This window comes from Schistocerca piceifrons, chromosome 7 (assembly GCF_021461385.2).
Source record: "Schistocerca piceifrons isolate TAMUIC-IGC-003096 chromosome 7, iqSchPice1.1, whole genome shotgun sequence".
Taxonomy (NCBI): domain Eukaryota; kingdom Metazoa; phylum Arthropoda; class Insecta; order Orthoptera; family Acrididae; genus Schistocerca; species Schistocerca piceifrons.
Genome location: NC_060144.1, coordinates 402,597,704 through 402,622,016, shown reverse-complemented (window position 1 = coordinate 402,622,016; position 24,313 = coordinate 402,597,704).

Sequence of the window (24,313 nt, the reverse complement as noted above, 5' to 3'; positions counted from 1 at the left end):
CTCATGAATTCATGGACCCAGCATGTCAGCAGGGGACTGTTCAAGCTGGTGGAGGCTCTGTAATGGCGTGGGGCATGTGCAGTTGGAGTGATATGGGACCTCTGATACGTCTAGATACACGTTCGTAAGCATCCTGTCTGATCATCTGCATCCATTCATGTCCATTGTGCATTCCGAAGGACTTGGGTAATTCCAGCAGGACAATGCGACACCCCACGCGTCCAGAATTGCTACAGAATGGCTCCAGGAAGACTCTTCTGAGTTTAAACACTTCTGCTGGCCATCAAACTCCCCAGACATGAACATTATTGAGTATATCTGGGATGCCTTGCAACGTGCTGTTCAGAAGAGATCTCCACCCCCTCGTACTCTTACGGATTTATGGACAGCCCTGCGGGAATTATGGTGTCAGTTCCCTCCAGAACTACTTCAGACAGTCGAGACCATGCCACGTCGTGTTGCGACACTTCTGCGTGCTCGCGGGGGCACTAGACAATATTAGGCAGGTGAACCAGTTTCTTTGGCTCTTCAGAGTAAAACCTAGCCACTTTTCAAATGTGCTAGTATCGCAGCACTACAACAGGGGGCTATGTCATTTGGGGCATCATCTGGAAATCTGGAATGCTGTACGGAATCCGCTGTCCGCCGTGAGACGTCACACAGCCGCCGCCGCCTCGGGGCCAGCCGAGTTCTGAGACATGGCACGCAGCCACAGTGCTTCAATAGTGGGTCACGGCTGCTGCAGCGCTATAGGTACCAGCTGTCGCATCTGCCGAATTGCTGACAGAATCAGTGGCATTGCACCACCACTCGGCCACGCCGTGCTCTGTCGGCATTGCAGGATGTCACGCTCACACTCGCAGAAGGCAACTGGTTGTCTCAACCACACTGCTGCCGCTTGCAATGGATCACGGGTGGAGAGCCATAGTATAGGAATTTGAAAAGCACAAATCAAGTCTACCGACTGTGGCCCTATTTCAATATTTACCCCTCAATGAATACAGACACCTCCATAGAAATTGCTGCTGGTGGCATAATATCAGAGCAGAAAACTCGTATACAGTGTCATGTTTTTTAGAGAAGAGAAATAGAAAGATATCGCTATTGTGTTGTGGAAAGGTAATGAGATGAACAATAGAAATTACATAAGTAGGAACAACTAACTTCAAGATGCATTGTTGTGTTTCACAACGATCCGTATCACACAGGTCAAAGAAAATCGGATTTAGACACCTGCATCCCCAAGAAAGTATTTTGTGGTTGTTGAGAGAAAACTCTGTCTCAGTGACAAAAGACATGACCAAGCAAAAACTGCTAGAAAGCGTAAAGGCAAATAAACCGAAGCCTGTGTACAGCATGAGCACTTTCTAGAAGATTTTTTTTTTAATTCTTCGATTGTCTACCTACAGTTGTGACCTAATGTAACTTAACAAAAAATATCAACAACAACTATCAACAATCTTTCGTTGAAAACCCTGAGAGCTGCAGAAACAAGGTTCAGAGGGTGGACAAAAATATGGAAACACTAAGAGCACAAAACATTACCATGCCTAATACAATGTAGCAAAACCACTGGCATTCAAAACAGTTCCCAGTCGACTCAGAATGAATAAAGTCAGGTCTGGTATGATTTTCAAGAGAATCTTATTAAATTTTTCCTGCAGAATGGTGGTAGATAACTAGCTGTCACGATCACTCAACACACAATTTCGTCTGCTTTGTAAATTAGCGAATGACGTTTTACACCTTTCCCTGTATGTGGTATATATCTTTGATATAGTGCCTTGTGAAACACGACACAGGTCAGCTAGAGCTACCATAATTATAGATGCACCCACCATATGAGTGCCAACAATTTGCCCATACTCTGGCATAATGGAGTCAGAAGCACACAGAACACCATGACCAGAGCTGGCTCTAGGAGGTGAGGGGGTGGGGGGGCAACAGTTCCACCGCCCAGGGCTGCCGGGTGTGGGGTGGCAAAATGTTGAATTTTAATATAGTCCAAAAGGATGAGTTAAACAAGATAATAAAAGTTTGCATGAATGAAGAAGTGTGATACTAAGTTTAAAGTACAAATAATTCATAAAATCTAAGATGTCACTGGATATTATCTGCAGTATTGTGAAACAGATGACAAATGAAGTGCTGGAGTTCATCACACTGGGTGGGTCATTCAAAGTAGCGCAGCCTGCTAGTGACAGTGTTACTAACTCAATCTACCATGCATATAATACACAACACTGAAATGTACCTGCCAGCTTGAAAGGCCCTGCAGAAACAAAAAAACTTGAGATTAAAGAAATAAAAACATATGTCAACTTATCATGGCCTAACAGCAATCTTAAACAACTATATCAGTATTGTTGAGAAAAATGCCTTGAAATAAATAAATAAACAAATGAAGAATAAGTAAAATATGAACAGCTCATCACATATCATAATCTTTTCAATCCAGATAATGTGACTAAACAGTGTTTACACATGGAAAGATGCTTAGAATTCTTCCCCAATCACTTCCTCTCCTTTGGATCTGCCGTTAACACTATTTACATTGCTCTTCTTCTTGCCATGCTCCTGTAAATTAATTTTCTCTGCTTTGTCTTAACTTCTTTTAAGTGTTCCCTCATTCCCTTTTCTTTCTTAGTGTTGAAACCAGATATTAATATTAAAAACATGCAGAAAAAACCTGTAAAATATTATTTTGGAGCTGAAGCAACTGAACTGCATTCCACAAATTGTTTATCCACTTTTGTCATATTTCAGACTCTTAGCATTCCATCAACTTTATTTAGGATTTAAATGTTACTTTTTGCTACAGTAAATAAAAGTGCTTTGAAAATGCTTGTTTTGAGCCATAAATTGAGGTTGTGGCATGTTGGAAATCACGCCTTCCTGATATCCGAACATAACCATTTTAGCTTTATGTGCTATGGATACATTAAATAGGTGCTGATGGTTTATACACTTTTTCAACAAATAAAGTATTCATGCTCAAATGTAAGTCACTCACTGTCCTATTATCTTTGCCTCTACAGGGTGACTCACAAAAACATTTACAAACTGACATCGCACATCAGGCATTCAACAAAGATCAGTAATCACATAGGAACCAGGTGTCGCAAAGGCCATCTGGGGCTACTAGATGGCAGTGCAGTAATTACTAATATATCACCACTACATCAGATGCTCAAAATGTTGTCCAGTTGTATCGAGACACGCCTGACATCGACACTGCATTGAATGATGTATCCTCTCAAAGATATGTGGCATATCTTGAAGACATCCTGCTGCCGCACCAGTCCTGTCCACCAGGTTCTTCAGTAATGTAACAGGTGTTTCATACACAAGCCCATTCAGATACCCAAACAGCAAAAAATCAGTTTGGGCCAGATCGGGTGATAGTAGTGGCCTGGGATTGGCCAGCAGCCAGGAAAGGTTGCCTGCAGATGTGCCATTACTCATCTACTGAAATGCTCGGGGGACTCTGCCATTCTGAAATTGAATGCGATGATAAATAGGTGTGGGAACATCATTCAGCATGTCCAGCAGAACCTCTCACAGAAATACGAGATATGTGTGACCATCAAGTTGATCCGGGAGAATGTACAGCCCAATTAAGCAGTCTCCGATGATGCCAACCCACACATTAAGGGTAAACTTGCAGTGGGAGGCATGCAAACATGTTGCATGCTAGTTCACATCCAACGATGTATGAAGGTTGTGAACGTTCATCACACCCTCGAGTGAGAATTCCCCCGTATCGGTGAAGAGAATGCTCATTGTGAAGTTTTGGTCTGCAGCAGATTCCTGCAGAAATCACCATGCAAATCCCATGTACTTCTTGTAGTCCCATGGCTGCAATGTCTGTATGCATTGCAAACGAAACTGATACTGACCTTTTTTCATGTACAACGCACCAGACTGAGGGTTGGCAATTATCAGTGGCACGGGATACACCTCGTGTACTTGTTGACGGCATACACTGCACCCTTTTAAGAACGCTTTCTTCCACCTCAACTGTCTGTGTTATTCGTTAGTGACCAGCATCCAGCTTGTGCACATGGAACTAGCCAGTTTCACACAATCAGTGATGCAGGTTAGCAAATAATGTGTGGTGCGCTACCTTCCTACCAGAATACAATTGTATGGTTTCTCGTCCATTGCAGTTGGCTGCGCCTTTAACTAAATGCATTTCAGCCATTTCGCAGTTTGTGTGGCTAGCCATGTTACTCCCAATGCTTCCACATCATGAATAGCAACAGTCTCTGTGAGCTCCACTTGTGTTTTTATAGCAACACCCTGTCCTGACCGTAATGACCTTTCATGGCATTTGCAATCCCCGGTTCCTATGTCATCAACAATCCTTGTTGTATGCTTGTTGCGCCATGTCTTTGTAAATGGTTTTTAGTCACCCTGTGTACAATGAAAATGCCACTGATGCCATTGATAGTTCAGAACTCAGATCTCGAGCCACACACTCCACTGTCCTCAGGGAACAACAAAAAATGAACAGATTTTACTTATACACTCTGGGAGTGGTGTAACCAAATTTTGGTTCACGTAATTTTGAGTTATAACTTACTATGTATTGCACTACAGACATTTCACTTCTGTTTCACTGACTGATGGCCCATACCTGACTCTGGTCATAAAGATATATTCAATCAAAAAGACACATAAGTAAGTGAAAACATGTAATGTGTGAAAATAAAATGTCATGGCTGAAGGACATTGCAAAAAAGGTTGACAGTATATGAAAATGCAGAGGGAGGGGTGCTTGAAATTTTTGCACACTGTGGCAAAATTCCTAGAGCCAGACCTGACCACAACTGACACTTAACAGTGTATTGAGGGCACTGCACAGGTGCCATTCGTCATCAAATACACTAGCACAATCTGCAAACTTGGTTAGCATCTGTTTTTAAAAGGGGTATTTGGAAAGTATGGAATGATCAGTTGCAAAATGGAAACCACAGTGAAAATTTGATGAAGCTTTGCACAGATGTGTTGGGCAGTATCTCTACTAAGATAGTGTCACACTGCTCTCAACCAGTTCTCAGTGCACAGTGAGAGTGTGAAAATGCCTAGATATTAGTGTCTGTCACCAAGTTTGGGTGCCTGCTGAGAGATTTTTGCCTGATCTCATGCAACCCCACAAAAGATAAATGTCTTGCAGTTCCTTCTTCATGACAATTCTCTGCCACACACTGCAGCATTTTCAATGGGAAATGTTCGATCACCCACGGTACTTCGTTGCCTCTGGTTTTCATCTCTTCTCAAACAAACTGCTGGCCATGAAGACAACATTTTGGCAAATGCAACACGCTGCAGTCCAGTGTAGAAAATTTTCAGAAAGCAAAGGGGGCCGCCTTCTATGATGAGGGTACTAGAAATTTGGTACAGCGCTACGACAGACATCTAAGTCGGAGCAGCAACTATATAAAGAAGTAACTGGAAGGTATAGCTAACTGTTACGAATAAAACAGTTTTGATTTTCACTGTGGTTTCCATTTTGCAACCGATTGTTCCTTACTTTCCAAACAGCTCTCACAGTGTTTCTATATTTTTGTCCAACCGTGTAGAAGACAAGTGAATGCATGTGTAGGCCCCAGGTGTTGAAAATTTTGAAGACAAACATTGTGGCCACCATGAATTAATGGGTCTGGAACTCAAAGAGGTTGTAACGCAGGTTAAATATGATTGTGACAAAGGCAGTGACCAGGACACCATATTTGTCCCACCCAGTTGGTCAAAGGGAAGTTTTACTGATAAAGCAGTAGAGTCTACTAAGGCAACTGATGGAAACCAAAATTTAAAGAGCTAAGATTTACTGCTGAATTTATTACTGTACACTACCCACAAAGTTGGTAAACAATAAGTTTATTCTTACAACTATGTGATATGGACATTTTAGAAGCTCACTGAACAATATAAAGAGGTGATCAATAAGTTTCCATTTAAAGGCATTGCTGCAGCATATATGCATCCAAGAATGATACAGTGTGGCCATATAAGCATTGACGTGTAGGCAAGTGGTCTTCTAATGAAAATTTTTTTGATCATTGACACTGGTCACTTTGGTGCACTGTAGGTGGTACAGAGCTAGTACCAAGTGGCCCTGTGGCAATCACTGCTGACGTAAGTCATGCAGTGAAGTGGCATTTTTGTGGCAGTCAGTTGTGTGGAACCACCAAAGTAAGATTGGCTGACATGCAGATGTGACAGAATGGCAAAAAGACTCTTTCAAGTTTGGACATTTCCATTACCACCCAGCGAATGAAGTTGTCTGATTTGTTTAGGTATCAATGTGGAATGCCCAACATGACAACAAGGGGTGCACTTACCACAGGCCCTCCCACATCTCCCAATGTGGTATTCTACTATCCACCCAAATCTAAGCAACATCCTAAACCATCCTTATGCCACATTCACTCCTCACCCTTTGCCACAAGGATCATAAACTGGTGACAGATCTAGGTACAACATCTCTCTGATACACCTATGAGAAGTAGAAATAATTTACAAATAGATTCTACATTCCTTTTTAGAGAGTTCAAAATGGTGCTTTATAGAATACCTCATTAGCCACGCATTCTGCAATTTGCCAGAATACCTGGACTCAAGAACGTAAATTCCACATAATTCTAATATTCATGTTAGATTGATCCTTATTTTTGTCAGTATGTAGAGAGCTAATAGTGGTCTGTGTAAAGTTACACAAGTACTTTGTTTGAAGTGTTAGATAATAACAGCAGATAACAGTAATATAGGAGAAGGAGCAGTGGCTTTTTTTTTTTTTTTTTTTTTTTTTTTCAGAGCAGCTATTTTTCTCATAACATCCATACAAATTATGTAAATGGATGTAAATACATATGTATATACATGTGTATGTATGTGTGTAGGGTACCGCATCTCCCCCTAAGCCACTGGACCAATTTCAACCAAATTTAGTATATATATCGTTTACCATCTGGAAAGAATCATCTTGGGGGTAAGAACCACACATCTACCAAAGGGTTGGGCATGGGGTTGAAAAAGCAGTGTAGACTATGATTTGAGAATACACATTCTTTAGTCATCCAGTATTTGAAAATGAGAGCACTAAGAGACTTGCAACAAACTTTACACATAATTTTGAACATTTATGAAACTACTTCTCTCTGATAACCCCTTTAAAATGTGAAAGGAAAATATCGGGTGATCAAAAAGACAGTATAAATTTGAAAACTTAATAAACCATGGAATAATGTAAAAATTGACACACATGCTTGGAATGACATGGGATTTTATTAGGAGAGAAAAAAAAAGAAGTAGTAGTTCACAAAATTCCCGACAGAAGGCACTGGACAGCAAAACATCAGCATCAGTAACTGCTACCGTGACGGGTGAGAAGTACGCCGATATGTTACAGAATCGCATCATCCCCAGCCTGGCTGATAAACACCTTCTGGAACTTACGATGTACATGCAGGATGGCGCTCCACCTCATATTGCTAGACGCGTGAAAGATCTCTTGCACACGTCGTTTGGTGATGATCGTGTGCTCAGCTGCCACTTTCATCATGCTTGGCCTCCCAGGTCCCCAGACCTCAGTCCGTGCAATTATTGGCTTTGGGGTCACCTGAAGTCGCAAGTGTATCATGATCAACCGACATCTCTAGGGATGCTGAAAGACAACATCCGACGCCAGTGCCTCACCATAACTCCGGACATCCTTTACAGGGCTGTTCACAACATTATTCCTCGACTACAGCTATTGTTGATAAATGATGGTGGACATATTGAGCATTTCCTGTAAAGAACATCATCTTTGCTTAGTCTTACTTTGTTATGCTAATTATTGCTATTCTGATCAGATGAAGCGCCATCTGTCGGACATTTTTGAACTTTTGTATTTTTTTGGTTCTAATAAAACCGCATGTCATTCCAAGCATGTGTTTCAATTTGTACCTCTCTATCTACATTATTCCATGATTTATTCAGTTTTCAAATTTATAATGACTTTTTGATCACCCGGTACATTAACAGCCAGAAGCAACCTCTGATGGCTACATCTGTGAAGTGTACTAAAAACAAATTATGACTAGTTCTAATCTATCCAAACTGATACTTATAGTAATTCTCTTCCTCCCTCTCTCTCTCCATTACCTCCTTCTCGTCTCTCTATCCATCTTTTCCTCTGTCCATCTCCTCCTCGCCCTTGACCCCTTGCCACCTTTCCTCGTCCTCCCTTTGCTCTCCGTGTTATCATAGTCACCCTAATAGGAGGCTGGTGGTTCTTACCCCAGGAGTATTTCTTTCCTGATTGTAACTAATACATGTACCAAATTTTATTGAAGTCATTCCAGGGGTTTTGGACAAGCTTTTTACACATGACTTTGCATGCATACACTCATGTCAAATATATTTCACACATATTTAACATATTTCACATGTATTTGTACACATATTTCACTTGTATGTCTAGCAAATTTTGCCTGTCAGTTTCATTTGTACACAGTTCAATGTTTATGACATCATATCCATTGAACTATGTGTGGCACAGTGATATAATTCTGCAGGTCCATCCAGTGCTGTATGTGTCTACTGCCCGTGAAATGTGATGAGAATAGAGTTAGTAGTAAAGAATTAACGGACTAAAACTTCACGCAGAAGTTTTACTTCATGAACAGCAAAAATGCAGTAAGCGATAAAGTACTGGGTGAGCAAAAAGTCAGTATAAATTTGAAAACTGAATAAATCACGGAATATTGCCCATACTGCTATTTGTAGGAGGTATGGCATTGGTCTCTTCATCTGTACATCACCCATTTCATCCCTCTCATCATGCTACTTCATATCTGTCTGAGGTACATTTAACACCCACTATTGGAATTAAATGTAAGTACTGATCATGTTTTGAACTGCACATGTAGAACAAAGCAGGAATTATACATAACGTTAGAAGTAGTCACAATCAGGCTACAGTACTCCCTTACAAACAGTATTGTAATGTGCTTAAAAATGTTATTAGGAAGGCAAAGAGTATGTGATATGCAAATAGAATAGCTAATTCACAGGATAAAATTAAAACCGTATGGTCAGTTGTGAAGGAAGTGTTTGGTTTGGTCAGCAGCACAAGTACAGGGTTATTACAAATGATTGAAGCGATTTCACAGCTCTACAATAACTTTATTATTTGAGATATTTTCACAATGCTTTGCACACACATACAAAAACTCAAAAAGTTTTTTTAGGCATTCACAAATGTTCGATATGTGCCCCTTTAGCGATTCGGCAGACATCAAGCCGATAATCAAGTTCCTCCCACACTCGGCGCAGCATGTCCCCATCAATGAGTTCGAAAGCATCGTTGATGCGAGCTCACAGTTCTGGCACGTTTCTTGGTAGAGGAGGTTTAAACACTGAATCTTTCACATAACCCCACAGAAAGAAATCGCATGGGGTTAAGTCGGGAGAGCGTGGAGGCCATGACATGAATTGCTGATCATGATCTCCACCGCGCCGAAAATTCAAAGTGTTTGACTTTGTCATCGGGTGTCAGGGCTTGTAGCAATTGTAAACGGTAAGGCTTCTGCTTTAGCCTTTTCCGTAAGATTTTCCAAACCATCGGCTGTGGTACGTTTAGCTCCCTGCTTGCTTTATTCGTCGACTTCTGCGAGCTACGCGTGAAACTTGCCCGCACGCGTTCAACGGTTTCTTCGCTCACTGCAGGCTGACCCGTTGATTTCCCCTTACAGAGGCATTCAGAAGCTTTAAACTGCACATACCATCGCCGAATGGAGTTAGCAGTTGGTGGATCTTTGTTGAACTTCGTCCTGAAGTGTCGTTGCACTGTTATGACTGACTGATGTGAGTGCATTTCAAGCACGACATTTCTCGGCTCCTGTTGCCATTTTGTCTCACTGTGCTCTCGAGCGCTCTGGCGGCAGAAACCTGAAGTGCGGCTTCAGCCGAACAAAACTTTATGAGTTTTTCTACGTATCTGTAGTGTGTCGTGACCATATGTCAATGAATGGAGCTACAGTGAATTTATGAAATCGCTTCAATCATTTGTAATAGCCCTGTATTTCTGTTACTGGTAAGCCAGATATATGTAAAGTATTTAATAATCATTTTCTGAGCATTGCTGGTGAATTAAATAAAATTTTAGTTTCTACAGAGTATCATATAACTCTCTTGGAAAATATGCCTTTCTGAGATTGATGTGTGAAAAACTCCTGTGTGATACTGACAAGAGGGAGATTGAGTCAATAATTAAATCACTGACGACAAAGGACTCTCTTGGATATGATGGAGTGCCTAATAGAATATTAAAGTACTGTGCTCCACATATTAGCCCCGTATTTAGCCATATTTGTAATTTTTCCTTTAAGAATGGTCAGTTTCCTGTAGTAAAGCTGCTTTATAGAAAAAGGAGAAAGGGATATTATAGACAATTTTAGACCTATTTCTATGCCATCAGTGTTTGCTAAAGTTATTGAAAAGGCTGTGTATGTAAAGACGATTGATCAGAGTATGTCACATAATTTGCTATCAAATGTACTGTTTGGCTTTAGGCATCGTTTAACAACTGAAAATGCTACATTCTCTTTTCTCTGTGAGGTACTGGATGGATTAAACAAAATGTTTTGAAAGCTATGCATATTTATTGATTTAACTAAGATGTTTTATTGTGTTGATCACAAAATATTGCTCCAGAAGTTGGGGCATTATGGAATACGGAGAGTAGCTCACACTTGGTTCACCCCTTACTTTAATAACAGACAGCAAAAGGTCACTATTCACACTGTTGAAAATGGCTGTAACGTGGGGTCTGAGTGGGGTACTGTCAAATGGGGGGGGGATGCCTCAAGGACCAGCAATGGGGACGCTCCTGTTCCTTATTTATATAAATGATGTGTCCTCTAGTATTACAAGTAATTCTAAAATATTTCTGTTTGCTGATGACACGTGCTCGGTAATAAAGGTTGTCGTGAGCAACATTGGCTCGGTTTCAAATAGTGCAGTCCATGACAGAAGTTCATGGATTGTAGAAAATAAACTAATGCTAAATCACAGTAAGACTAAGTTTTTATAATTTCTAACACACAATTCAACAAAATCTGACATTTTAATTTCACAGAGTGGGCATACGATTAGTGAAACTGGACAGTTCAAATTTCTAGGTGCTCAGATAGATAGTAAACTGTTGTGGAAAGACCATGTTCGGGATCTTGTTCAAAAACTTAATGCTGCCATTTTTACTGTTCGAACGGTACCTGAGGTAAGTGATCGTTTGACATGAAAATTAGTCTACTTTGCTTATTTTCATTCACTTATGTCATATGGTATTATTTATTGTAACTCTTCCCATTCTGAAAGAATATTTTTGGCACAGAAATGGGCAGTTCAGGCAATAATTGTTGTAAGTTCACAAACCTCTTCTCGACCCTTGTTCACTAGTCTGTGTATTTTGACATTGCCCTCTCAATATATATATTCCTTACTGTCGTTTCTTGTTAACAATATTAGCTTATTCCCAAGAATTAGCAGCTTTCCCTCAGTTAATATTCAGCAGAAATCCAACCTTAACTCTTGTGCAGAAAGGTGTGCCGTGTACTGCTGCATCCATTTTCAATAAGCTACCACAAGAATTTAAAAATCTTAGCAGTAATTCATGCATTTTCAAATCGAAACTGAAGAGTTTCCCCATGGGTCACTCCTACTCTGCTGAGGAGTTCCTTGAAAAATTAAGCTGATTCTTATGTTATATTCTTGATTTCATTTACTTAAACTTATAGCATGACTTTTTTTGGGTTCATAAAAATTTTATTTTTATCTGTTTTTACTTTTATGTTGTAATTTCATGTACTGACACGTTCCATGACCTTGGACATCTGCTCCTCAATTTGGCCCTACAGAACTAGATGTGAAAATAAAAAATAAAATAAACCTTTGGTTTACTGGCTGGACAACTAAGCCATTATAGGAAGCATTTTTGTGGTGTCTAGTAAATGCATTCATTCATGATTAATGTGTAATACAGTCTGGCACAATCTGACATCCTCACCCAAAAGTCTCTTAGCAATCTCAATATATTATTCTGGAAACTAAAGGACTACATTGTGCTGTCTGGATGCATTAACATTTACAAAATGTCAACATTTAAGGTTCGTGACAGAAGGAATATCCATCCATTTCCCCTGTCTTAGTTTTGTTGCTGGTCGTAACACAGTGCACAAATCATCCATATCTCTTATGTCATCCAAAAATATCAGGTTGTTCAAGTGAAATTTACCCAGGTAGTTAAATATCACACAAAATCAATGAGAAAAGCTTCTCAATTTGAACTCTGCAAACAGTTGTACATAATGAACAAAGCAGAAAGTAAGTTCAACTTTCCACATTCCATCAATTTTTCTTATGCCAAAAGTAGTTCTCAGTCATGAGACTCCAGCAAATTCTTAACACTAAATAATATTTGAGAAAACGTTCATTTACAAAACTAATCTCTCTTGATCAGCATGTCACTGTAGCTTAAGCTTTGAATGCTTCCACTACTTCAGTAGGTTTAAATATGAATTTTGAACACAGCATTACATTTCTGGAGATTGTACATTTCCTTCAGTGGTTACAAAATGAAATTTTTATTGACAACTAAGACAACTTGGTGACCCAAGATTATGTGATTTTGATTAAATGTGCAGTTAATCAATACAGTATTGTCTCTTTAGAAATGGTTTGCTGAATGTTTCCTTCACTTGGGAATTGTTCACTAATTCATGTATTCCTGATTTACTAAGCGTCTTATACTTTTTAAAGGCACAAAGGCTGTTATATTGTCTAATATTAGTCTCTTTCTTTCCTTTTTAAAAAATAATATACATGTGAAACTTGTGCTCTTGAATGAAATAAAATTATCTTGTTATGGGTGGTTTTGCTGAAAGAATTTGTTTTAAAATTTCAGCTTTGATGTTGTAGCTGAAGTCATTAAAGACAACACTTATAGAACAGCATGACTTAAGGCTTTTTCCTTGGTTACAAAGCTAGTAGAATAAGGCAATAATGAGACACAGCTGCTTCTTAAAGTAACAACAGTGATCCATATCTTCCTAAGACTGATAAGTAATTATCATGTTATAATGAAATGGCCTTCCCCAAAAGTCATAGGCAATGTCTGATACCACCCTTTTTGTATGCATCTGGTGGTTGTCGGATGATTTGGTGCTCAAGTGTCATTTGACTCAATCTGCTAGAAAGCTGAATATTTTGTGAAGACTTGTAAAATGTTTTTGGAGGAATGTATATTGTCATCATTATCAAGAGATTGTTGTCATTAACAAAATTACATACAAATGCTGGATTGAATGTCTAATAAAGAAACTGAAGGGATAAATATCTGGTGCAAAATATTAAAATGCTGTGGACATGTTGGCACAGGTGGCCAGCACCTCTAATTACCATAATTACAATTGAGTAACAAGTTAACACAAAGAACCTCATTATCTTGAGAAACTGCTTGAAAGTTATCACCAAGTGATGTATTTCCATTTGTTATCTACTTTTATGCCATGTTCTGTAATTGATATTCTTTATAAACACTTTTCTGATTGGCTATCCACTTGTTTACATTACAAAGTTTTCAGATATCTATAATTTGAAGTCTCGTTTGAGCACTTTATGTATGTAATTGGATAAATCATGAGTTCTGTACCACCATTAAATATTAGTATCCAAAACGAAACTGTAATTAATTAAATAACTAAAATAATATGAGAGACATTACTGTAATTAAAGTTCAGATCAATTTTCATATTTGGAACTAGTGATGATACTATAAAAATTACGTCAATTAATGATGTAATTTTTTTCCTTTTTTGGCTGTAACTTCAGTTTCTCTACATTTTGTAAATTTTAATTGTAACATTGAAATTGCACAAAATTAATAATGGAATATTTTGGAAATGATTGTTGAAATTCATATATATTAAGTGATCCAGAGAGACTGTGAGTCAGTTGTTGTTGTTGAGTTTGCTTGAGAGTCTGTTTGAAAGTCAACCTGTGAGGTCAGTTTCTCAAAGAGATCAGTAACGTCTGTGAAGGTCTTTGTTTAAATGTGTCGAGAATGCAGTTCTGTTGTCAATAAATTATGAGAAGTTGCAAATTTATGTTCTTTCATCAAAATGAACCCCATGGAAAAGTTAAGTAATTTTAAGTAATGATCAAGAAGAATGTAGCATCGTTATATTGTAACACTGTACAGACACAATATTAGTAATGGCACCAACCAAGTCTTATTCTGCTTCCACATGAAGAGAGCCACAATAATGGCCACTGAAATATAAAACAGTTAAAGTCCCATAACTACAGAACCCATCAATATTTAGTCTCATAGGTGAGCACGCAATAAGTAAGTAAACATAAGTAAGGACAAGGGTTCAATGGCGCCGGGCTTATATTGATCTGTTGAGCACAAGGCACAGTGCTTACTGCATTGTCTGTCCAGTTTGCATGGCGACACCTCTAGGCCAGCTGTGTAGGCACTTGTATCGCACACTGATTGATTGCAGACACTCACATTATTGGGTTAAAACAGTAATGATACTAATTTCCACTTTGCACATTTCTTCAAAGAAGATCAGTTGGTAGTCAGCCAGCCTCTGAAACAATAGATCTACATGCACAATCTGAAAACCACTGAAGTGCAGAGGGTACTTAGAATGGCACCACATGTTAGGCTTTCTTCCCAATCCACTCACATATGGAGTGCGGGAAGAATGACTGCTTAAATGCCTTTTTGCACATTGTATTTAGTCTAATCTTGTTTTGAAGGTATCTACAGGAGCAATATGTAGGTGGTTGTAGTATATTTCTATATTCTTCACTTGATACTGGCTCCTGAAACTTGTAGAGGAATGAAGAATATACAGGGCTATTACAAATGATTGAAGCGATTTCATAAATTCACTGTAGCTCCATTCATTGACATATGGTCACGACACACTAAAGATACGTAGAAAAACTCATAAAGTTTTGTTCGGCTGAAGCCACACTTCAGGTTTCTGCCGCCAGAGCGCTTGAGAGCACAGTGAGACAAAATGGCGACAGGAGCCGAGAAAGCGTATGTCGTGCTTGAAATGCACTCACATCAGTCAGTCATAACAGTGCAACGACACTTCAGGACGAAGTTCAACAAAGATCCACCATTCGGCGATGGTATGCGCAGTTTAAAGCTTCTGGATGCCTCACGGTTTAAAGTTTACGGCCCCTTTTTCTTTTGCGAAAAAAACGTTACAGGACACGTGTATCTGGACATGCTGGAAAATTGGCTCATGCCACAACTGGAGACCGACAGCGCCAACTTCATCTTTCAACAGTATGGCGCTCCACCGCACTTCCATCATGATGTTTGGCATTTCTTAAACAGGAGATTGGAAAACCGATGGATCGGTCGTGGTGGAGATCATGATGAGCAATTCATGTCATGGCCTCCACGCTCTCCCGACTTAACCCCATGCGATTTCTTTCTGTGGGGTTATGTGAAAGATTCAGTGTTTAAACCTCCTCTACCAAAAAACGTGCCAGAACTGTGAGCTCGCATCAACGATGCTTTCGAACTCATTGATGGGGACATGCTGCGCCGAGTGTGGGAAGAACTTGATTATCGGCTTGATGTCTGCCGAATCACTAAAGGGGCACATATCGAACATTTGTGAATGCCTAAAAAAAACTTTTTGAGTTTTTGTATGTGTGTGCAAAGCATTGTGAAAATATCTCAAATAATAAAGTTATTGTAGAGCTGTGAAATCGCTTCAATCATTTGTAATAACCCTGTATTTTTCACGTAGTATTGTTTCTCAAAACTTTGTAAGTAGGCTTTCATGGAATAATTGGCATCCATCTTCAAGTGTCTGCTAATTTAGGTTTTCCAATATTTCCTAATATTCATGCTGCCTTCTTTGTAAATTTTTAGTGTCAGCTTTCAGCCCTGTTTGGTACTGGTCCCACACACTTCAGCAACATTCTAAGATGGGATGCACAGTTAATTTGTATGCAGTCTCCTTTGCAGGCTCATTGCTTTTTTCCCAATACCCTTCCAATGAACAGTATTAGCACCACTCTGCAATCTTCTCAATTTCTGAGTGGATATTTGTGCAACTTTTTGGATGGGTTGGGTTAGGTTGTTTCGGGGAAGAGACAAAACAGCGAGGTCATCGGTCTCATTGGATTAGGGAAGGATAGGGAAGGAAGTCAGCTGTGCCCTTGCAAAGGAACCATCCTGGCATTTGCCTGGAGCGATTTAGGGAAATCACAGAAAACCTAAATCAGGATGGCCGGATGGGGCATTGAACCGTCGTCCTCTTGAATGCGAGTCCAGTGTGCTAACCACTGCGCCACCTCGCTCGGTAGCTTTTTTGGGTAGTGCTTCATTACAGATAACTGCATCATCTGCAAAAAGTCTAAGGTTACAATTAACATCGCCTGCTGGGTTATTGACATACAATACGAACAACAAGGGTTAAAACACATTTCATTGGGACATGCTTAAAATACTTCTGCTCCTGTTGATAACACTCGGTCCAAGATAATGTGGTGCATACTGCCTATGAAGTAATCCTCATACCGGATGCAAAATTATTTAGATACCCAATATAGTCCTACTTTTGTTAATAATCATTGGTGTGCTATTGAGTTAAATTTTCCAGAAGTCCTGCCTTCATCCATGGCTTTGTGGATGTCCAATTGAAAGCCTTGCACCAGGCCTCTGAACCACCAAAATTATTCTATTCAAGATTTTGGAATCCAGGCTGGTTGGTAAGGAGGAGGTCATTCTGTTACAGATTCCCCATCATGATTGAGCTCAGAATAAGTGCTAGTATTCTACAATGAGATAGAACAGTTGTTTCATGTATCACTTCTGCAACCCTTCTTGTAGACAGATGTGGCCTGTGCTGTCTTCTGATCACTGGGCACAGCTCTTTGTTCAAAGATCGATGGTATATTATGATTAAAATAAGAGTAAACTCACAAGTGGTCCCATCTACATGTTGTCATAGATTCTGCACAAATTTGTGCAATATGTAGCGTTTGGACATAAATAAACTGACAAAAATAGAGAACTCAAATGTCCAACCATTTATAAAAAAATAGCATTGTTGGCATGGGTTGGCTGAAGCATGAGCCATTTATGTTAGCATAGTTTCCAGGCAGAAGGGGCACAGCAGAATGAGTACTGAATGGTAAACCAAGGATTGTGAGGTTGAGTCCCTGTGCAAAACCTGTTTTCTTTTTTCCCCTTAAATTTTACCATACTTACACTGCATGTAAATCAAAATAATGCTCAACATATTGCATTTATTAATATTTTCATAAAAGGCATGAAAAGGAAAGGCAATAGAAAATTTGGTATTGCAAACAAATTTCCAGGAAAGGATTGTAAGGCATTCATTAGAACTCCATACAAAAATAGATACTTTTATTATATTACAGTTGGTGATTTACATGTGCTGGTGTGGTATTCATCATAAAAAAAGGGAAATCAGTCATTCTCTCGACGTCCTGCACATGTTATAAATGCCACATTTTTAAAATTATGTGGTAGTTTTAATGTTTCTATAGAAAAAAACTTGGATTAAATTCGTAAGATGTTCTCTTATCATTGTACAGTCTGGCAGCAGACCACACATAACACATCATTTAGCCAAATATTAGGAAGGGTGTTTCTTTAACTGGCAACAAAAACAGACATTGCATGGTTGCACTAGTGGGGTGCATTTGGGGGAAAACACTTTCATCTACATCTACATCTACATCTACATGGTTACTCTGCAATTCACACTTACGTGCCTGGCAGAGGTTTCATCGAACCATTTTCGTACTACTTCTCTACCATTCGACTCGCAAATGGCACATAGGAAAAAGGAACACCTAAATCTTTCTGTTCGAGCTCTGATTTGTCTTATTTTATTATGATGATCATTTCTCCCTACGTAGGTGTGTGTCAACAAAATATTTTCGCATTCAGAAGAGAAAGTTGGCATTGTGCGATAACACGAAACGAGCTGCCCTTCTTTGCACTTTTTCAATGTCCTCTGTCAATCCTACTTTGTAAGGATCCCATACTGTGCAGCAATATTCCAGCAGAGGACGGACAAGTGTAATGTAGGCTGTCTCTTTAGTGGGTTTGTCACATCTTCTAAGTGTTCTGCCAACAAAGCACAGTCTTTGTTTCGCCTTCCCCACAATATTATCTATGTGGTCTTTCCAATTTAACTTGCTCGTAATTGTAATTTCGTCAAGTGAGCGGTTGTATATGATTGCTAAGAAAGGTGCTATTGTGTCTGCATACACTGAAAGGAACCTGATTGGTATACCATCTGGACCAGAAGACTTGCCTTTCTTAAGTGATTTGAGTTGTTTCGCAACACCTAAGATATCTACTTTTATGTCACTCATGCTAACAGCTGTTCTGGTTTCAAATTCTGGAATATTTATTTCATCTTCTTTCATGAAGGAATTACGGAAAACTGCATTTAGTAACTCCGCTTTAGTGGCGCCATCATCGGTAACATTTCCATCGCTATCGTGCAGTGACAGTATTGACTGTTTTTTGCCACTGGTTTTCTTTACATACGACCAGAATCTTTGGGTTTTCTACCATATTTTGAGACAATGTTTCATTGTGGAAACTATTAAAAGCATCTCGCATTGACATCCGCACTAAATTTCAAGCTTCTGTGAAACTTAGACAGTCTTGGAGATTTTGCATTCTTCTGAATTTGGCATACTTTTTTCATTGCCTCTGCAACAGTGTTCTGACGTGTTTTGTGTACCATGGTGGATCAGTCCCATCTCTTATTAACTTATGTGGTATGAATCTAATGCCACACAAAGGCAATCATTCTTCATTTTGAAAAACCTCGTCATAGAATTGTGGATTTGCTTGACCCCCTCATGAGCCAAGTAACAGAAGAAATTTTCTCTCCTGCACATAGGCTTTTATTTGCGATCTCAAATTTTCCTTTGCCTTTCTATTCCAAACATTTTATGAGAATAATAAATACAATATATTGAGAATTAGTTTGGTTTATTTGGAGTATAAGTAACGTAAAAATTGAGAATATAAAAAAAGAAAGTTCCGTATTGAGAGTTGAGCTGATGACCCTCAGATTACCTTTCTGCAATCTTTCTGCTGTGCTGACTGCTGCCTAGAAGCTACACTAACATAAATGGCTCATTCCTTGCCTGACCAACACAAAAAATGCTAGTTTTTTTCTAAATGCTTGGACATCTCAAGCTCTCAACTCTTTCAGTTTCATTTCTGGTCAAGCCTTGGACCCAAATTTGAACAAAATCGGCAATCATAATGTGGTGTCACCGCCAGAGACCACACGTGCTAGGTGGTAGCCTTTAAATCGGCCGCAGTCCGATAGTATATGTCAGACCCGCGTGTCGCCACTATCAGTGATTGCAGACCGAGCGCCGCCACACGGCAGGCCTAGAGAGACTTCCTAGCACTCGCCCCAGTTGTACAGCCGACTTTGCTAGCGATGGTTCACTGCCTACTTACGTTCTCATTTGCCAAGACGATAGTTTAGCATAGCCTTCAGCTACGTCATTTGCTATGACCTAGCAAGGCGCCATTATCAGCTACTATTGATATTGTGAATCATGTACCGTCAAAACCGACGTTCATCATTAATGGATTAAAGTTAAGTATTCCACCAGCTATGTCCATTTTTCTAAATTCTAATTTCCTTGTCCTGTTCCAGACCTCACGCCAGCCTGCGTGAGCTAAACCGCGTGCATTTCGGCCTTCTCTAGTAACACGGTGTTGGCTCTCCTGCCAACCACAACAGATAAATCTGGACAAAATCAGCGATGATGAATAGGTGTGATCCCCTTGTCAGCAGCTCTTATTTAATTTTACCTATTTTAGCTGTTCCTTGCCATCAGTTACCTGAACTACTTAATCTACTGTACACATACACATCCTCAACCAAGCATTTCTACTGTTTTTATCTCGATGTCAGCACTAATAGATGTAGCAAAGTTGCATTATCCTGACTTCATATTCATTATGATAACAGTTCAAATCCCTGTCTGACTGTTCAACAAAAACCTTACAATTGGTTTTCCCATGATTTCCATAAATCGCCGGAAATGTTCCACTGAAAGTGTAGGGCCAATTCCTTTCTCCATCTATACCTAATTTAAGCTTGTGCTATGTCTCTAATGACCCCACTATTGATAGGATAATAAACCCTAATCTTCCATAATTCCTCACTGTTGACAAGATGTTAAGCACGAACAGTATCCTTCCACCATTCCCTTCTGGATCACATGCATAGCACAGCTGAAAAAACTATTGTAAAAAAGTATGATTAATCATCAATTTCATTAGCAAGACTAGTAAAGAGATTATAAAAACTGTTTGTTTAAAGGATTTTTCATGGTATAATTTTACACTTATTATGGAAACTAATAAATTATGAGACAGAGTTGCTGGCTTCAGGAGGCAAAATGTGTAGTACAGCTGATACACATAAAAGTAAAAGTGAGACACACACCTACCTTTCAGACCTAATAAGTCCTTCCTCTGTAAGAGGGATAGTTTGGAGAAGGTTAAGAAGAACAGGGCAGGTCACTCAAGACATGAGAGCAACCCCTCTCACTACAGTTAGATCCCATTCACCATGGCGTCTGAGTGAGACACACACCTACCTTTCAGACCTAATAAGTCCTTCCTCTGTAAGAGGGATAGTTTGGAGAAGGTTAAGAAGAACAGGGCAGGTCACTCAAGACATGAGAGCAACCCCTCTCACTACAGTTAGATCCCATTATTCACCATGGCGTCTGAGTGCTCTGTCCTTCCATTTTAATCTTCCCCAAATAATCCCTCTCTCTGAGGAAAGACTTATTACTTTTGAAGGATAGGTATTGTGTCTCACTTTTACTTTTATGCATTTGTGGCAAGAGTGTCACAAATTTGCCCTCCTGAAGGTATTTTGTGGCCAGCAATTTTGTCCCTCAGTTTATTACACTTGTTCTGTTTGTCAGACAGGAAAAATACACTCTGAATGAATAAAAAGGACATTAAGATCTGACTTTTTAGGATAATAAATTTGTGTGAAGTTAGATTATGCTAAAGGGGTTCGATTAATTCAATGATCTGGACAGTAGGCTGGTTACTATGAGTCAATTAAAATATGCTACAGTGCTCTTACAATGCTGAAAGACTGACCGAGCAAAACAAGTATTTACTGTTGGCCCAAGGAGCAGGAGTGTTCCAAGGGGTTTTCCTGGTCAAATGTGGAATTATATGTTGTTGTCTATATTGGGCAAAGCGTCACCCTAGGAGTGCCAAGTTATTTTAGGGTACATAGAGCACCAAGTAAGAACAAAATTTGGCTGTGTTAAAATAGGCTATAAATCTTGTAATATGCATTTATTTTAAGTAATAGTTTTCCAATGTGAGATCGTTTAAAAGCGCTCAGTGACAAATTATAGCTAAAATGCAATGTTTGGGACATATAGTATGTCCAAAAATGCATAAGTTAATCTTTCTATGGTGAAATATAACAAGTAACTGGTCACAACTTGAACAATGAAAGTTTGTATAAACTAAAAGCATAAAATCTGCACTTGAATATGCAGGCTTTCCAAAATTTCTATGCATTCTTTAATGTAATAACTGAATAACACATTTTTGTCCACGGCAAAAATTTTCAAAACCAAAAATAAAAACACTTGCACAAATATTGCTCAAGGTATATTGATAACTGTCAAGAAACACCCTTCAATTGGAGAGAATACTTTCATTTAGTAAAACATTTGCTCCCTGCAAACTAAATGGTTGATTCTAGATGGCAGGCACAGCTCCCACATGTTAACGTGGTTTTTGTGATGTTATCTCTGACTCTCTGGTTAGTTGTATTCTCGAGCACATGTAGCACCTTACTTTCTGGGTGGTTCTTCATCTAGAGTAATTCTTATTATCTCTGTTTTCTTTCCAAGAACGTTCCCCATGGCATAAACAACAGGAAATTGAAGTCCTGGGATCAGTTTTCTACATATGGCTTTAAAAGTTAAAAGCCTAATTCTTGCAGATACAATTTTCTGGCGTTTGGTTTCCCTTCATTTCACTTAGGCACATTCATCTTGAACAGTGTGCACGAATTTATTGGGGCTATATCAAGTAGGCTAAAGAACATTAACAGTGGCCACCACCTCATACTTCTTTTTGTAGAGTACGTCCTAGCCATTTAGGCTATGGCATCCATTTCTCCCTCAGTAAAATTATAATATAGGTTTATGTGGGTTTTCTTTTTTAGTGTATCAACTTCTTCTCCTGCTTCGTGATGCTGTGTAGACAACATCCACAGATTTTTCTTCAGCTTCTCCTTTGTTATGTAAGAGACAACTGTTACAGGAGGTTTCTTAGTTGATGGATCTGTGAATGCAAACTTGATGGAATACAGCTCTTTGTCTGCTGTCATCTTAAGTTCTCATCAAAGTATATACATCAGAATTGATAGCAAAATATACATTTTTTTCTTTCAGCTTCTACATTTGTATGGTCAACAGTTTTCCTAATAATTTCAAGATTAAAAATTTATCAATGATTCACATATACTGGTTACTTTCCAGGAAATAGTTATTCCCTGAGGTTTGCAGACTACCTTGGCAAAGTCTGGCTTGAAGCTCGTGCAAGATGCACCCTACCACAACTTGTAACATATTTATTTGGAGCGTTACCTACCTGGTTTGTCTCTTTGTTACCCTCTGTTGCTTCTTCATTTGAATTCTCTTCAACTTCCATGTGATCTAATTCGAAATCGTGAAGTCTGGTAATTTGTCCACTTCAGTTTTCACTTTGTCCAGTTTAGTGAGAGTTTCTACCTCATTCAGACATCTGCAACTCCTCACAGAAAGTCTGCCTTACAAGAAATGCGTTTTTTCTACTGTGACAAACTGCTAATAATAATGGTTAGTTTATAAACCAACAATGAGAAAAACTCAACAATTACACTGTCAACAATGCACCATAAAACTCAAATTTAAGGTTGCAAAACAAAATTTAGATGCAGCAAGAATTATGGTCACAGGCAAAATATGCCTTTGGACATAAATGGTGTATTTTCTATTTTCAGTTTTTAAATTTTAACCAAATAAATGTACAGTACAGCAATTTAGAAGGCACCAAATAAATGTACAGTACAGCAATTTAGAAGGCAACAAACAGAAAAAGGCCAATAAATGTAGAAGGATATTTGTTACAATTCTAAAAAAAAAGTAAGAACAATTTTTATCTGTACTTGTTGGGTCTAGGTTTAAGAATGTTCTGTGGCTTAGTGCCTCATCAATAAGACAACCATGCACCAAGTGGAGCAGATAAGGCACAATTTGGTGCTGACAGCTCGGCTGTGGTGGGCAGGATGGCACACAACCCTTACATCATCAGTCGGGTGTGAATTTCATACTATTGTCAAGACCCACAATGTTGTCAGCTAACGTCAACACATTGGCAATGGCAGACAATGGGAAAGCCATCATCACAGCACAGAAATGGCTATGTAATAACTTCAAGTTGAACAAATATATTTCAAGGAAGACGCAATACATGAACGTCACAGATCAAGTAAACAGAGTAAGTCAAATCATAACTGAGTCCAAGTCTAGCGGCCACTGCCTGGCTGGCCACTTAGGTGGCGCTGCTGCTGCATGGCTGGCAGACAGTGCCGCATGTAGACTGCGCGGCGGCACTTTGAAAGATTGGCGAGTCACAACACTTTTCACCCCTTTGAATTTTTTGCACAGGTCTTGATGGAGGTGGCCTGTAGATTGCTAACATCCGTAGGTGTTGTTTGACTGGCCGTAAAGTCTTGAGGAGGAGGCTTCCCATATGGATGGAAGTGTCCCCAATGATAACGGGTCGAGATGACAGGAGACATGGGGGTCGAATCTGCTGGGGCCCCGTGCACCAATCTGCCCTTTGCAGCAAGTCCAGTTGTTATAACAGGAGACATGGACAATGTGTCCATGTCCTTAGGAGAAGGAGGCGAGTAGAGTTGCTCCGACAGATGATGGTCATCTGGTTCCTGCATGGGCACGTCTCCTGGTGGCGTCAGTTCTTGTGCTGCCACCGATATGATGGTGAGAGAACTGCGTTGTGAGTAATGAGAGATTCCAGTATCCCGAGCATCAGGTAGAGCCAAAGGTGGAGTAACGGCATCCGGGACAGGTGTTGCTGGCACACGAGGCTGAAGCTGGTCTGAATGACACACTGCAACACCCGTGTCCGACAGGATTTCATACAGGCGTCGGC